We start from the raw sequence: 14,047 nt of genomic DNA, 5'->3' as shown, positions 1-14,047 counted from the left end.
TTTCCAATGAGATTACTGCAAATCAGTAATCTGCCATATAAAAGTCACACTTCTGATGGAATTATATAGGCCTAATCAGCTCAAGTGCTTCAGTTGTACTTATGGCTGCACTTAAATTCACAATATCACCGCCTATCTGGGAGCTGATATAAATGTGTGATTTTGCTTATTTTATTGGATATTTCAAAAGGTGATCCAATGCCAATACAGGTTAAAATGTTTGTCAAAGTATGTATTTTAATGTCAGCAACACAGTGACTGTAATAATGAGTTTTACTGATTTTGAATTTAATGAGATAGCTTGGTGAGTTTTATCAATGAAGTCATTCACCGTCAGAACCGTCAGTGCTGAATTGCTGCTCACAATTGTTTATACGTAGTTTTCTGTCCTTTGACTTTATTAAATACTTGTTATCACACAGCAGCATTATCAGTATGTGTGGTGTAACTTTATTTATTTATTTTAATCTTTTAAGGTGGTGACATGATCAGTCAGGATCTAACTGTAATTGACCTGCAGGGCTTTCGCTGTTCCACACAGATTCCAGGTTGAAGAAACATTTGGAACATCGAAGCCGTCCTCAGGATGAGTCCAGCTCCACCACAGCTGTCAGTTTTCTCAGAAGTTAAAGTTCAAATCAAAATTGAATTTAGAACCACAAACATTATTTCAGTGCTCTATATGAAATAATATTAAGATAAGAATTAAAAGAAACTCAGCAATGACGTCACCCACTCAAGCTATGAGCATTCCATGCAATACACAACCATTGTCAACCCAGAAAAGGTGGGAAAAAAGCAGAAAATGTAAACGTTGAAACACGTTGAAAATTCAAAGTCTTGCCACCATTTTGTCATCTGGAGCTGAAAGTATGCACGAGTCTGGAACAGTAAGGTACTTTCCAGACCAGCCTGGCAGGATGTCACATGTACAGGATGTGTGAAAAGGACAAACTTGAAGCATAGCAGCAGCTTTTTTCTCTTTTTGCTCTTGAGGGCTCTGCCCAAAAGTATAAAAGTGTCAGAGCTTGGTACTTTCCAAAACGGATAGGGAGGATGTCACGTGTACAGGATGTGGGAAAAGGACAAACTCGAAGCACAGCAACCTCTTCATTTCGCTTCTTGCTTTTCTGGGCTCTGCACAGGTTTGTCACCGTACTTCAAGTTTCAGTCTTTGACTTTTTACTAGATTCTGTATATCATTTAGGAAACATTCTGTCAATTTTTGCTTAAATAACATAGATTCACTGAAAGAAGAAGACTTTTCTTGTCATTTCATCACCCACTTACCAGGCTTGGTCTTCCTCAACGTGTCAAGGTAAGACCCGCTCCCTATAGTTTTGTCACTTAGATAAAAAAAAGAAAGCAGTTTGCATAATATGGGGGGATTTTTATTGGGACAAATATTCAATAACTTCACTGCTATACAGTGTTACCAAAATCACTTCACACATCAAAGGTTTTCTGATGGTCATACTACAACACTTAGTTTGGGAGCATGCTGTACCCACGAGGACTTTAAGGTGTTGTTCCTCCAACAAATCCTGATTACTCCTGACAGAGTCTTCAGGTCAGGAAATCAAGAGGAGCTGAGGAATGTGCAGAGGGAGCTGCAGAAGAGGATCAGCGAGGGAAAAAAACAGCTACACAAGGAAGATGGAGGATCAGTGAGAGCAAAGCAACATCAGCGGAGTCTGGAGGGGCCTTGTATCCGTCTCTGGGTACAAGGGCCTGACTCCCAGCCTGTGGGGGGCTGAAAGTGGGTGCACGATCTGAGCCTTTTCTTCAATAGATGTGCTCAGACATCTGCCCCGCCCCATGTCCAGTCCTCCCTGCTGCAACCTTCATCGTCAACAGCCCCTGTGTACAACCCCACCCCAACGTACAACTCCTTCCAACAACCTCCAGCACGCACTCTGCACCTTAAGGATGTTTGACAGCTACATGGCAGTGGCACTGACATCACACCTGATAAAGACCCTGGAGAGGCTGGTTCTTATCAACCCAGTCTCTTGATGAGACCAAGAGATCAGTGGACGGACTACAGTTCGCCTGTCAAACTGGCACTTGGATGGATGATGCTGTCATGTACCTCCTACACAGATCCCTCTCTCACCTGGAAAAGGCTGGGAGCACTGTGAGAATCGTGTTCTTCCATTTCTCCAGTGCCTTCAGGACCATACAGCCCGAGCTATGGGGACAAGTTGGGGTGTACGGGTGGACCACCACGTCACAGCATGAATCACGGACCACCACAACAACTGACTACAGTATGTGACGATACAGGGCTGTGTGTCTGACATGGTATCTGCAGCACAGGGACCCCCACAGCGAACATTCCTGGCTCCTTTCCTCTTCATCCTTTACAGTGCAGACTTGGTGTTGTAGTGACCATCAGGAGATCATTGATGTGGTGACACTACAGTGTGTGACTGTGAAGTTATTGACTATTTTTCCCATATATATTCTATGGGCATATACGGCCTGTGTTATGGTTCTATGTACTTGAGATGCGAGTGTCAGAATCAATTTTCAGATTTACAGCTGTTTTAAGAGTCAGTTTTTTTCTCCAGACTCTCAAACTTCAATTTTGTGGGGTAAAATGGACGTTTGGGATTTTCTTTAATTTTGGTTAATGTTCTGCATTAATTTTCCTTTGTATTGCAACGATGATTAATTTTAAAGCTAGCGCTAACTATGGGTGGAGTCAGTGGAGGAATGATCAAAGCGAAACAATCACCGTGTTGGAATGGAGGAACCCGAGGGGAATGCTGTCTCACAGCACTGGCCACTGCCAATGCACTTCTCCACAACAAGAAGAAAATGCTTCAGTGGACTGACGACGCTGAGAGATGAGGAAACTCAACTGCTTTGTCCGTCTCTCTGTTACTGAAGACATTAAATACATTTTTGTCAAACTGCTTTGTTGTCATTCTTGCATTTCCTCCAAAACCCAAGGTTACAATAGAAAATAATAAAGAAAAGATTTCCATTTCAAAATAATAAAAAATTAGATCAACTTAGATGCACAACTTGGAAATTTAAAGCAACAAATATATGCGTCCCCGCTGGCTTTTTACGAACAGACCTTGGGAAGCTTTCCGTAGGTGATCAACTTGACATACATTAGAGAGCATGCAACGTACCGTATTGTTCCTAAGCCCTTCAGATGAGACTCAAGCTGGAGACGATGTGAACACTCATTTGGAAAAACATGACAGACGCTCAGCAGTGCCAGAAGGCCTGGTATGACAAGAGAGCTCAAATAAAGGAGCTTCGATCCAGGTCAGAAGGTGCTTGCGATGCTGTCTTCAGAATTAAGAAAATTGCTGGCTGGGTGGCAGGCCCCTTTGAAGAAGTGGAGCAGGTAGGGCTTGCCACTTGTTGTTTTGTCTCGTCGTGTCTGATGATGTTTCTGTTCACAGCGTCATGTCTTGTCATGCACTCCCTGTTTTATTGTTAAACCTTACTGTCCTCTCATTTCAGATCATTGACTTCCTGGTGTCCTTCCCGCCTGTCTGATTGTCTACCCTGCCCTAATTGTGTCCACCTGTTTCTTGTTACCTTGTGTATATATAGTCCACGTCTCCCTTTATCCTGTGCTGGATTGTCTCGTATCCCTTGTCCTGTGAGCCAGCCTGTGTTTTCCCTTGCTATCAGAGAACTTATTGAAAAATCTTGTTTTTGCCTAAAAATACCTAGAGTCCTTTTGTTTGTTTTGTTAAGATCCTTGCGCCTTTTGTTACCCTTGTGATTTCTTTCTTGATGATTAAATCTAGGCTCTGTGCTCAACCTCCTTTGTTTGTGTGATTTGTGTCTGCATTTGAGTCCAAAAGCCTTGAGCTCCAGAGCTTGACAGCACAATCCGGCCAAAAATGGACTCAGCAGACCCAAACCACTTGCGAACCGCCTTAACCGTTCTGGGGAGTCTCTTCCATCAGCATGAGGACCAGCTCCTGAGCTTTCAGCAAGGGTTTACAGAGCTTTCAGACCGACAAAGCGAACTACAGCTGAAGGTTATGACCTTCTCACCGAACAGTTTCACCGGATAAATAACTGCCTGGAAAACCCCTCACAGCCCAATGAAGCAGGCTCCTGTAGAGCCAGCCTTCACCGCTCTTCCCGTCACCAAGCTGGCTCCGGGAGCCCCTCGCCTCGCTCCCTCAAAAAGATTTTCAGGCGATTCAGGGGATTGCAGATCCTTCCTGGTCCAGTGAGCTGCACTTCAAGCAATACGCCGGTGCGTATCCTAATGAACATTCAAAAGTGGCCTTCATGATTTCCCATCTCTTTGGGATGGCGTCGGCATGGGCAACTGCTGAGTGGGCGAGAGAGTCTGATCATGGGTCTCCAGCCCATTTGATCATGGGACTCCAGCCCAGGAAGCCTCTCGGACGTTGCTGCGCTTGAGGCAGGGCTATCGCCGAGTAATTGACTATGCTATAGACTTTCGCAGGCTAGCAGCCGACAGCGGGTGGAACAGTCCTGCTTTAAATGATGCCTTTGTCAACGGACTGTCGGAGGCGTTGAAGGACCAGCTAGCTCCCCTGGATCTGCCCCCAGACCTGGAAACCATCATCGCCACGGCCATCTGCATCTCGACTATGCGAGAGGGAGAGAGACAGCCAGAGGGAGGGCCCTCGCATTACGGAAAATGGGAGATGGACCACGTGGGATGCAGAGCGCCTTTACTCTCTACAGCAGCCCCTTCACCTTCCCGTTCCTGCATCGCCACCTCCTGGCCTAGAGGAACCCATGCAGATAGGACAAGCCAAGCTGACCCCTGAGGAGAGGCGCCAGCGTGTAAGTGAAAACGCTTGTTTCTACCGTGGGGAGCAGGGACATGCGGATTGTCAGGTAAAAGATGTGGCTTACCAGCCGAGAGGAGGGCGTTGGTGAGCCAAATGACTGCTGAGCAGAATCCTCCTCGCACCTTGACCAAGGTAACATTCAGAGTTAATGAGTTGTGTGAACTATAGACGCTGATTGACTCTGGCACGGATGAGAGTTTCTTGAACTGGCAAATCGCCAGAAAAATTCAGTTGAGGGTTGAAAAGCTCTCTCAACCTATAAATGCCAGCACCTTAAATGGGAGCTTTTTGTTTCAACTGATTCACTGTACTGAACCATGTGTAATGAAAGGACGCGGTTCACCAAGAAACAGTCTGTTTTCATTTGTTTGAGTCAGCACAGCATTCTTTATATGGGCTTTCCCCGATTAAGAAAACACAATCCACACATAGACTGGGAGTCAGGAAAGTTCAGGGGTGGGGAACGGATTGTGTCGCAAACCGTAATCTTGTTTCTGTTTACAGTGAGAAAGAACGTAACTGAATCATTCTCAATGCCAATGGGAGAGTGAGCGATACCCTGACCTGTCGCAGGTTCCACGGTGCTACTGGGATCTTAAGGAGGTATTTAACGAGGATAAAGCCACATCATCGCCTCCGCACAGATCCTCCAAAGGCAGGCTATATTCACTCTCCGGCCCAGAACACAGAGATGAAGATGCTTACATTCAAGCCTCACTTAAAGCAGGTATAATCCGTCCCTCTTCTCCCACTGGGGCAGGTTTCTTTTTTGTTGAAAAAAAAATGGTTCTCTGCGACCCTGTATTGACTACAGTCCCATGAATGACATCACAAGAAAGAACCGTTGCCCTTTACCGTTAATGTCCTCTGCCTTTGAACTCTTGCAGCAGGCACACTGGTTCACCAAGCTGGTCTGAAGTAAGCCTACCACCTGATCCGCATCCGACAGGGGGATGAATGGAAAGCAGGGTTTAACACTGCTAGTGGTCATCACGAATATTTGGCAATGCCTTTTGGACTGACGAACACCCCAGCGGTGTTCCAGGGGTACGTTAATGACATTTTAAGAGAATCCTTGAATGACTGTGTTTGTCTACCAAGACGATATTTTGATTTTTTTCTCCGGACTTAAGTTCTCACAAGCGTCATGTTTGTCTAGTCCTCTCCAGACTTCTAGAACATCGTCTTTATGTTAAAACTGAGAGATGTGAATTTCATGCAGATAAAGTCTTGTTTCTGGGGTATGTGATCACAGCCAATCACATACAAATGGACCCGGAGAAGGTGGGTGCTGTGGCAAACTGGCCTGTACCCACAGACATGAAGAAACTGCAGCAGTTTTTGGGCTCTGCTAATATAGGAAAGTCATCAGAAACTTTAGTTCTGTTGCTGCTCCCCTCCAAGCTCTCACATCCTTTAAATCAGTTTTCCCGTGGTCTCCAGATGCAGACATCGCTTTCCAGCGCCTGAAGACGGCCGTCACCACAGCACTCGCGCTAACCGTACCAGACCCACAATGCCAGTTCGTGGTCGAGGTGGATGTCTTCAATGAGGGAGAAGGAGCGGTAAAAAGGTAAGGCAAGGAGTGGGTAACCAGGAGCTGCTAGTGGTAAAAACTACCTTAGAAGAGTGGCGCCACTGGCTGGAGGGGGCTGAACAGCCTTTCCTAGTTTGGACTGACCATAAAAATCTCAAATACATAAAGAAAGCAAAGAGACTTGATGCTAGACAGGCCCAGTGGGCACTGTTTTTCAGCCGGTTCCGGTTCACTCTGTCATGTCTGTACGAACCGGAACCGGCCACCAAGGAACCCGAGTCCATTCTGCCACTGAATTTTGTGGTAGGAGGGGTTTCTTGGCAAATATAAAAGGATGTGCAACAGGCTAATGAGGGTGGCAATATCCCTGCAGGTTGTCACTCCAGACTATTTTATGGTTATAGTGAGTTTTTCATTTTGCTGCCTAAATGCAAAACCACGAAATATTTGCAGTAGTGGCACAAAAGTACACACAGAAGTATAACATATCAATTTACTGAATGTTACCTCTGTACAGGTTGATGCAAATGAAGCAAAACATGGCAACAGTGAGTAATGATGAAAATACACTTTATATTACTATAAGTTAGTGTTGTTGTGGCCTCATGGCATTAATCTAGATTTTTTCCATTAATATGAATTACAGTGTTTGATGAACAGTAAATACAACAAAATTTGTCAGTAACTGACAACATGAAAGTGATGTATGTTACTGTTTGGGGTGTGTGTATATATACCATATTTAAATGTACACCACACTGGAATTACACCATAATTTCACTAAAAACTGAGATTTTGTGCTATTCTGACATAGTTAGAGTATCCGGCTTTCTTGTCCCTCAGTGCAAAAGTGTGTGAGTGTGGCTTGCCGTTCCCCTCCTGCTAATCAACCTGATCACCTGCAGCCCATCCACTCATCAAGCTCCTGCAGTATTTACACCTCTGCTCTACCTGTCAGTCTTCGTCAAATCGTGTAGTTCAGTAATGTGTCACTAAGGCTACGACCAAGCTCTGAGTTTGTCAGTATTTAACTTGTGTTTTGCTGTGTATCAGGTTCATATCCCTCCGTGATCCCTGCTTGCCTCGCCCAGTGTCCTACATGTTCATCCTCAGGAAAACACACCAGCTTTCCCTGTCTGCCCTGCTTCACCAGAAACTGGATCAGCTCTCCAAATCCTGGAGCGTGAAAACAGTCTGAAGAGGTTGCATTATTGTATGGATAGAAGGATATCATTCATATCCATTCATGTGTGTCTAAAGGGCCAACGGATCATTTCCTTTACAGAAACTAATTAGATCACCTGCGTTATGCAGGCTTACAAAAATATTAGAGTGAATTATAGTAAATGTTTATCCCACAAACAAAATGTTTACCACTGAGGGAAATGTCAGAATGTTGTGTAATTTAGTCCACCTCTTTGAATGAGGTTTTGCTGAATTTCAGTTTTCTTTTACCAATTTTTTTTTGTACAAAAATAAGCACAAATGGCAAATTTGTCATTTATATTTGTGTAATTTATCAGCAGTGATGAGATGAAGACCTGTTAATGTGTACTGTAACTTCTTTGTGGCCAGTTTTTTTTGATAATAAAACATGACACAATATGTTTCGTAGTTCAATGTCGGCAATATTTTTGGTCTTTATCATCATGGTATAAAGAAATATGTCTTGTGTCGAGTTGCTTCCATTTTAAATGTTGAGAACACACATTTTGCACAGTCTAATCCACTTTTATGTCAACAGTTCACAAATGTAATCAACACACTTGTTGACAACACTTTACACATACATTCTTGCTTTTCATAAAACAGAAATAAACCACAGACAGTTCTTCACAAACAGAAGATCTGTATAAGTGGGGGTCAGCTGTGCGATTTCCAGTCAGGATTTGGAGTGCATCATAGCACAGAGACAGCACTGGAAAAAGTCACAAATGGCCTTCTTACTGCATCAGACAAAGGCATTGTCTCTAGTCTTGCTCGATCTTTGTGCTGCATTTGAAACCATTTACCATGGTATCCTATTACACAGACTGGAACATTTCATTGTCATGAAGGGAACTGCATTAAGCTGGTTTAAATCCTACTTTTTGGAACAATTTCAATTTGTACAGGTTAATGATGACACCTCTGTGTATGCTAAAGCCAGTCATGGAGTTCTGCAGGGTTCTGTGCTTGGACCTATCCAACTCACAGTAAATTCAATGGTAAGGCACCATCTTATCTTCAAGAGCTCATAGTACCTTATTACCAAAGTAGAACACTGCGATCCCAGAATGCAGGCTTACTGGTTGTTCTTAAAGTCTCTAAAAGCAGAATGGGAGCCAGAGCCTTTAGCTAAAGCTCCTCTCCTGTGGAACCATATTCCAGTCGATGTCCAGGAGGCAGACATCCCTTCCACATTTAAAAGTAGGCTTAAACTTTCCTTACTATTCCTGATAGCCTCAGACAGATGTACAATAGTGGAAAAAAGTGTTTCTTCCTATGCTTCCTGTGATGCCACCATTCTTACAGCTGATGTTGGAATACAGATTGAGGGTGTTGAAGTTCTGCATGACCTGGGAGACGTCGCCTCTGCATGTGCATTTTGGCAATAATATTTATTGCGTTATCATTCTTTCTATTTTGATCAAGAGTCCTTCTTTTGACACCACTGATGAAATTCTGAACTGTTTGTCCACCTTATTGGTCATTCGTCCTTCAGAGGAGTCCAGCCGGTGAGCCAGTCCAGTGAAGCCTCTCATTTAAAAAGGCAAATCTACATTTATTTCATGCTGTGATCAGAGTTCAGATACTGATGAATACTGCATATGACTGTTGTTTCAACAGCATTTAAATGACTCTATATCATCATTGGAATACAGTCATTTCTGGATGAGAAAAGGAAAATAAAATGTTAAAAACAAAATGCTTCCAAACACAAAATAACATGAAGTAGATTTAACAATATCATTTAATAACTTTCATTCACAAAATAACATGAGTAATGTCACATGTTTCATAATAGTCTTGACAACCCACCAGTGCGTGATCAGTTGTCTCTCCACCAATCAAAGCCTGTCCAATGGTCAGGCGCATGATCACCACGTGCCACACTGATGTTAGTTTCTATAACTTTCTGTTGGCACACGTCTCTTCAGACATGCTCTGAACTTACTTCGCTCCCAGCTCTCATGTTGTTTGTCTGACGGGGTTTCCTGTCGTGTACATTCATCTCAGAACGGTTCAGAAATATTATTTGGCCGACAGAAATTCATGTCAAGATGTTACAATGTGATGTTACAACCTTTTTGATCTGTTCATGACAGATGTGCATAAAAACATGAAAATCCCACAATGCTGATAATATGCCTCTGTCTCTATGTTGTACCACATAAAACATTACGAACAAAACAGGAAGCATACAACAGACTTTTACAAGGTTCATCGTGTGACAGTAATTACATCCATTAGGTGTGTTAGTGAAAGAATGACGACTGGAGCTTCATTATCGTCCACATTCAATCAGAATGAAATCACTACAACAGAGTAAAAAGCTGCAGTGCCAGAGGAAACTCTCCTCCTGAAGCTTCTCCAGCACATGACGGACTGAGAGTCTGCGCGCTCTAGCTGGCACAGAGGCTCACCGACCAACTGTACTAGTCGACCAAACGTTGTGTTGTGTCGTGTCTTCGGCCGACGAGGTCCGCTCACTCCCGCAAACGGCCGGTCGGGGAAGAAAGCTGGCATCCGCGGAGGTGCGGCGCTCAGTAGTGTGTTCAATCCACCTCCGTGTCTTCAGACCAAAACTCAGCTCAGACACACAGAGAGTGAAAGCAGCCGCTTGATGTCAGATGAATCCGCGCACGCTTCAGGTAGGTCCCACTGCGCTTCCCTCGGGACAATGCCCGGGACTAGTCACAAACCCAGAATTTGTCCAATATGAAGACTGCAGGAGTTCACTTTGACCACTGGAGGTTGGTTCATTGTTGAGCTCCAGCACAGTCACGGATCGACGAACACATCGATCATTCATAACAGCCTTCAGCGACGTCGTGACTAATGTGAAGAGCAGTATTGTTGCTGTGCTCCAGCAAACACTGCGCTCTCTTCTTAATCACCTTTACCGGTTTAAAATCAGACTGCGATGTGAAGAGACACGCAAAATATTGGAAGATGTGGAAAAAACACAGCGAGTGCCCTCCTGGATGCCATAAATATCACAAAGTAAACCTTAAATGTCCGCAACACAAAATTTATTTAATGGTATTAAAATTTGATGCCCTATTCAACCATATCGCTCTATGTAGGCCCTCACACGCTCACAGACCAACCCAGTATCACCTCAAAGCATGCGGAGGAGTCAGTGGTGAGCTCGAGCACCTCCCCACTCAGTGCCGTCCTCAGGAGAAGCGCACAGCAGACAGCCCGCTGCACCGCTCCAGTTAGTGCTCGACATCAGGGCACGGAAGGAGTGCTGTTTTCACTACAAGTGAACAGTTCTGATCTCGGTCAGGCTTCACCGCTCACTGAGATGTCGCTCTCACGTTACGCTGTGTCTTCTGTAATGTAGGAAAAGTGAATCACCTATGGAGAGTTGCCCGTGGATCGTGCGTAAAACCAGCAGCGAAAGGCAGATGTAATGACGTACTATATTTGTTCTGTGATGTTTAAATTGGGTTTGCTGTTGTGACAAATATAAAAGCTGTATATTTAATTTGAGCCAATGCTGAATCCCAGTCGAATGGAAATGGTATTGTGAGAGCCTGATCTATAAAATCAAAGACCTGTCTGTCTGACTTTGCCAGCGACTGCTTCTCTCTGTGTCTTTTCAAGATCATATGTTTGTCTTGCGGTGAGTCGCCAGGAGAAAATCTTGGTGTCAGATATTTAATATAAGAATAGAAATCCGTAATGATTTCTTTCCTTCTCTCCGTTGGAGGCTGACTATAGACAGCGTCCGACCGCCACTGAATGCATCCGACCGCCACTGAAAGCGCCCGACCGCATCATAGCGCGTCTGACCGCCCTCAGAGAGCGTCCGACCGCATAATCGGGCGTCCGAGCGCATCATAGCGCGTCCGACCGCATCATAGCGCGTACGACCGCATCATAGCGCATCCGAACGCATCATGGCGCCTACGACCGCATCATAGCGCTTCCGACCGCATCATGGCGCGTCCGACGGCCCTCAGAGAGCGTCCGACCGCATAATCGGGCGTCCGACCGCATCATAGCGCGTCCGACCGCATCATGGCGCGTCTGACGGCCCTCAGAGAGCGTCCGACCACATAATCGGGCGTCCGACCGCATCATAGCGTGTCCGAACGCATCGTGGCGCCTACGACCTATCATAGCGCGCCCGACCGCATCATGGCGCTTCTGACTGCCCTCAGAGAGCGTCCGACCGCATAATCGGGCGTCCGACCGCATCATAGCGTGTCCGAACGCATCATGGCGCCTACGACCGTTTCATAGCGCGTCCGAACGCATCATAACGCGTCCGACCGCATCATGGCGCGTCTGACCGCCCTCAGAGAGCGTCCGACCGGATAATCGGGCGTCCGTGGGCATCATGGCGCGTCCGAACGCATCATGGCGCCTACGACCGCATCATAGCGCGTCCGACCGCATCATGGCGCGTCGGACCGCATCAGTTCAGTCAGACGCTTTCTGAGGCGGTCGGACGCTCTCTCAGGCGATCGGCGGTCCGAAATCATTACGCATTTCGATTCTTATATTAAATATCTGAAACCAAGACTTTCTCCTGGCGACTCACCGCAAGACGAACACATGATCTTGAAAAGACACAGAGAGGCAGTCGCTCGCACAGTGAGACGGACAGGTCTTTGATTTTATAGATCAGGCTCTCACAATACCATTTCCATTCGACTGGGATTCAGCATTGGCTCAAATTAGATACACAGCTTGGATATTTGTCAACAGCAAAACCAATTTAAACATCACAGAACAAATAGAGTTCGTCATTACATCTTCGTCGCTGGTTTTACGCGCGATCCACGGGCAACTCTCCGGAGGCGATTCACTTTTCCTACATTACAGAACACACAACGTAACGTGAGAGCGACATCTCAGTGAGCGATGAAGCCATGCAGAGGCGGTCTGACGAGATCAGAACTGTTCACTTGTGGTGAAAACAGCACTCCTTCCGTGCCCTGATGTCGAGCACTAACTGGAGCGGTGCAGCGGGCTGTCTGCTGTGCGCTTCGACCGAGGACGGCACTGAGTGGTATATGGGTCATCCAGGAGCGCACTCGCTGCGTCTTTTCCACATCTTCCACTATTTTGCGGTCTGTTGTGCGGGTGTTTGTGAGCAGTCGAATATTTAACCGCGCTTACTTACAGTGAGAGACTGGTGTACATCGCAGCCTCAAAGGCGCGTCGGTGCGCAAATCGCGGTCCGTTGTTTTTTGGCGCACGTTATCTTCCTCCGCGCTCTCTTCTTAAAACCAGGCGCTGTCATCGTGCCCGCGATGGACTCCACTGATTGTATGTGGAGACTAGTGTACAGGCGAAATGGGTACAGGCGAAATGAGAGCGCAGCCCAGGGAGTGTCCGTCTCCAGCCTCGGTCAACATGACTACACATGTGACACAGGAGCGCTCCTCCTCAGCAGTCTTGTGACGAAGATCACAGCCAGCTCCTCTCCGTCACGAAGAAGAGCGACGACGAAACCACGTCTCTCTTCAGATCGCAGTCTGATTTTAAACCGGTAAAGGTGATGAAAAAGAAATCGCAGTGTCTGCTGGAGCACAGCAACAATGCTCTTCACATCAGTCATGACGTCGCTGAAGTCTGCCGAGTGTCGCTGATCGAGTTATGAAGGATCGGTGTTTTCGTCGTGACTGTGCTGGAGCTCCACGATTCACCAACTACCAGTGATCACAGTGAACTCCTGCACTCTTCTGATATGGGGAAATTTTCGGTTTGTGACTAGTCCCGAGGGTGGAGCAGTGGGAGGAGCAGTGGGAGGAACAGGTTTTGCAGCCGCGGCTTCTGACAGCTCGCCAGATGCAGCCTGCTCACAGAGACCATTTCAATCAGCGCCGCAATCAATATAGAAAGAATGATCTTGATTTTGCTTAATGTTTGGAATAAATGATGGACATTGGCCTTTGTAATCTGCAATTGCAAGACTAAATACATTTTTGATTCTAAAAAAATCAGAAGTTTGGTCTCATTTTATAATGAGTATTAAGAAAGAAATAACAGAAAATATTGCAACTAATAAGTAATATTTCCACTCGTTATTAAAACCTCTCACTTCTAATAAGTCATTGTGTCTGCAGTTGTAGCTTTTAATTTGTTCAAGCTTAACAGGCAGAGCAAGTGTCATGCTGGAGTATTTTTCACAAGCTGGCAACCCAAACTTTGTTTTCACTTGTAGCAGATCAATAAGTAACTTTCTTTAGCATCAACCATTATTTCCAGTTTATAAGCCCTTTACAAGGGGTGGTCCAGGCCACAATGAATGCTTGCAGTAGGTGTGCGTTCTGTAGTTATAGTGGAATATACTGTAGGTTTGCACCTGTTACTAGTCTCTGAGAAAATTGTAAAACTCAAGTGCAAGAAGAAAAAAAGTGGTCCCTTCCTTTTGCCATGCCATTCAGTGTCTGGCTCTGAAGCATAGTGTGACATCTTTTGGACAGAAGCTGTAAGTACAGGCACCACAGTCTTTCAAATGTGTGTGACTGTTTTT

General features: G+C 45.4%; 1 long non-coding RNA gene across 12 annotated transcripts; it reads left to right on the top strand.

The window, feature by feature from the left end:
* The first annotated feature begins 996 nt into the window (after nt 1-996).
* Nucleotides 997-7,962, top strand: LOC121621211. 12 transcript variants are annotated; one of them, XR_006007610.1, is made up of 5 exons: nt 997-1,145; nt 1,243-1,318; nt 2,686-5,538; nt 5,699-5,858; nt 6,255-7,962. It is a non-coding gene; the product is annotated as an uncharacterized LOC121621211 (long non-coding RNA). The 12 variants fall into 12 exon arrangements; XR_006007608.1 differs by having other exon boundaries at nt 1,562-5,538; XR_006007615.1 differs by having other exon boundaries at nt 1,001-1,145; nt 5,316-5,538.
* Nucleotides 7,963-14,047: the final 6,085 nt, after the last annotated feature.

This window comes from Chelmon rostratus, chromosome 17 (genome assembly GCF_017976325.1).
Source record: "Chelmon rostratus isolate fCheRos1 chromosome 17, fCheRos1.pri, whole genome shotgun sequence".
Lineage (NCBI taxonomy): Eukaryota > Metazoa > Chordata > Actinopteri > Chaetodontiformes > Chaetodontidae > Chelmon > Chelmon rostratus.
Note: the sequence above shows the minus strand (reverse complement) of the source record. Positions and strands in the feature narration are given on the sequence as shown.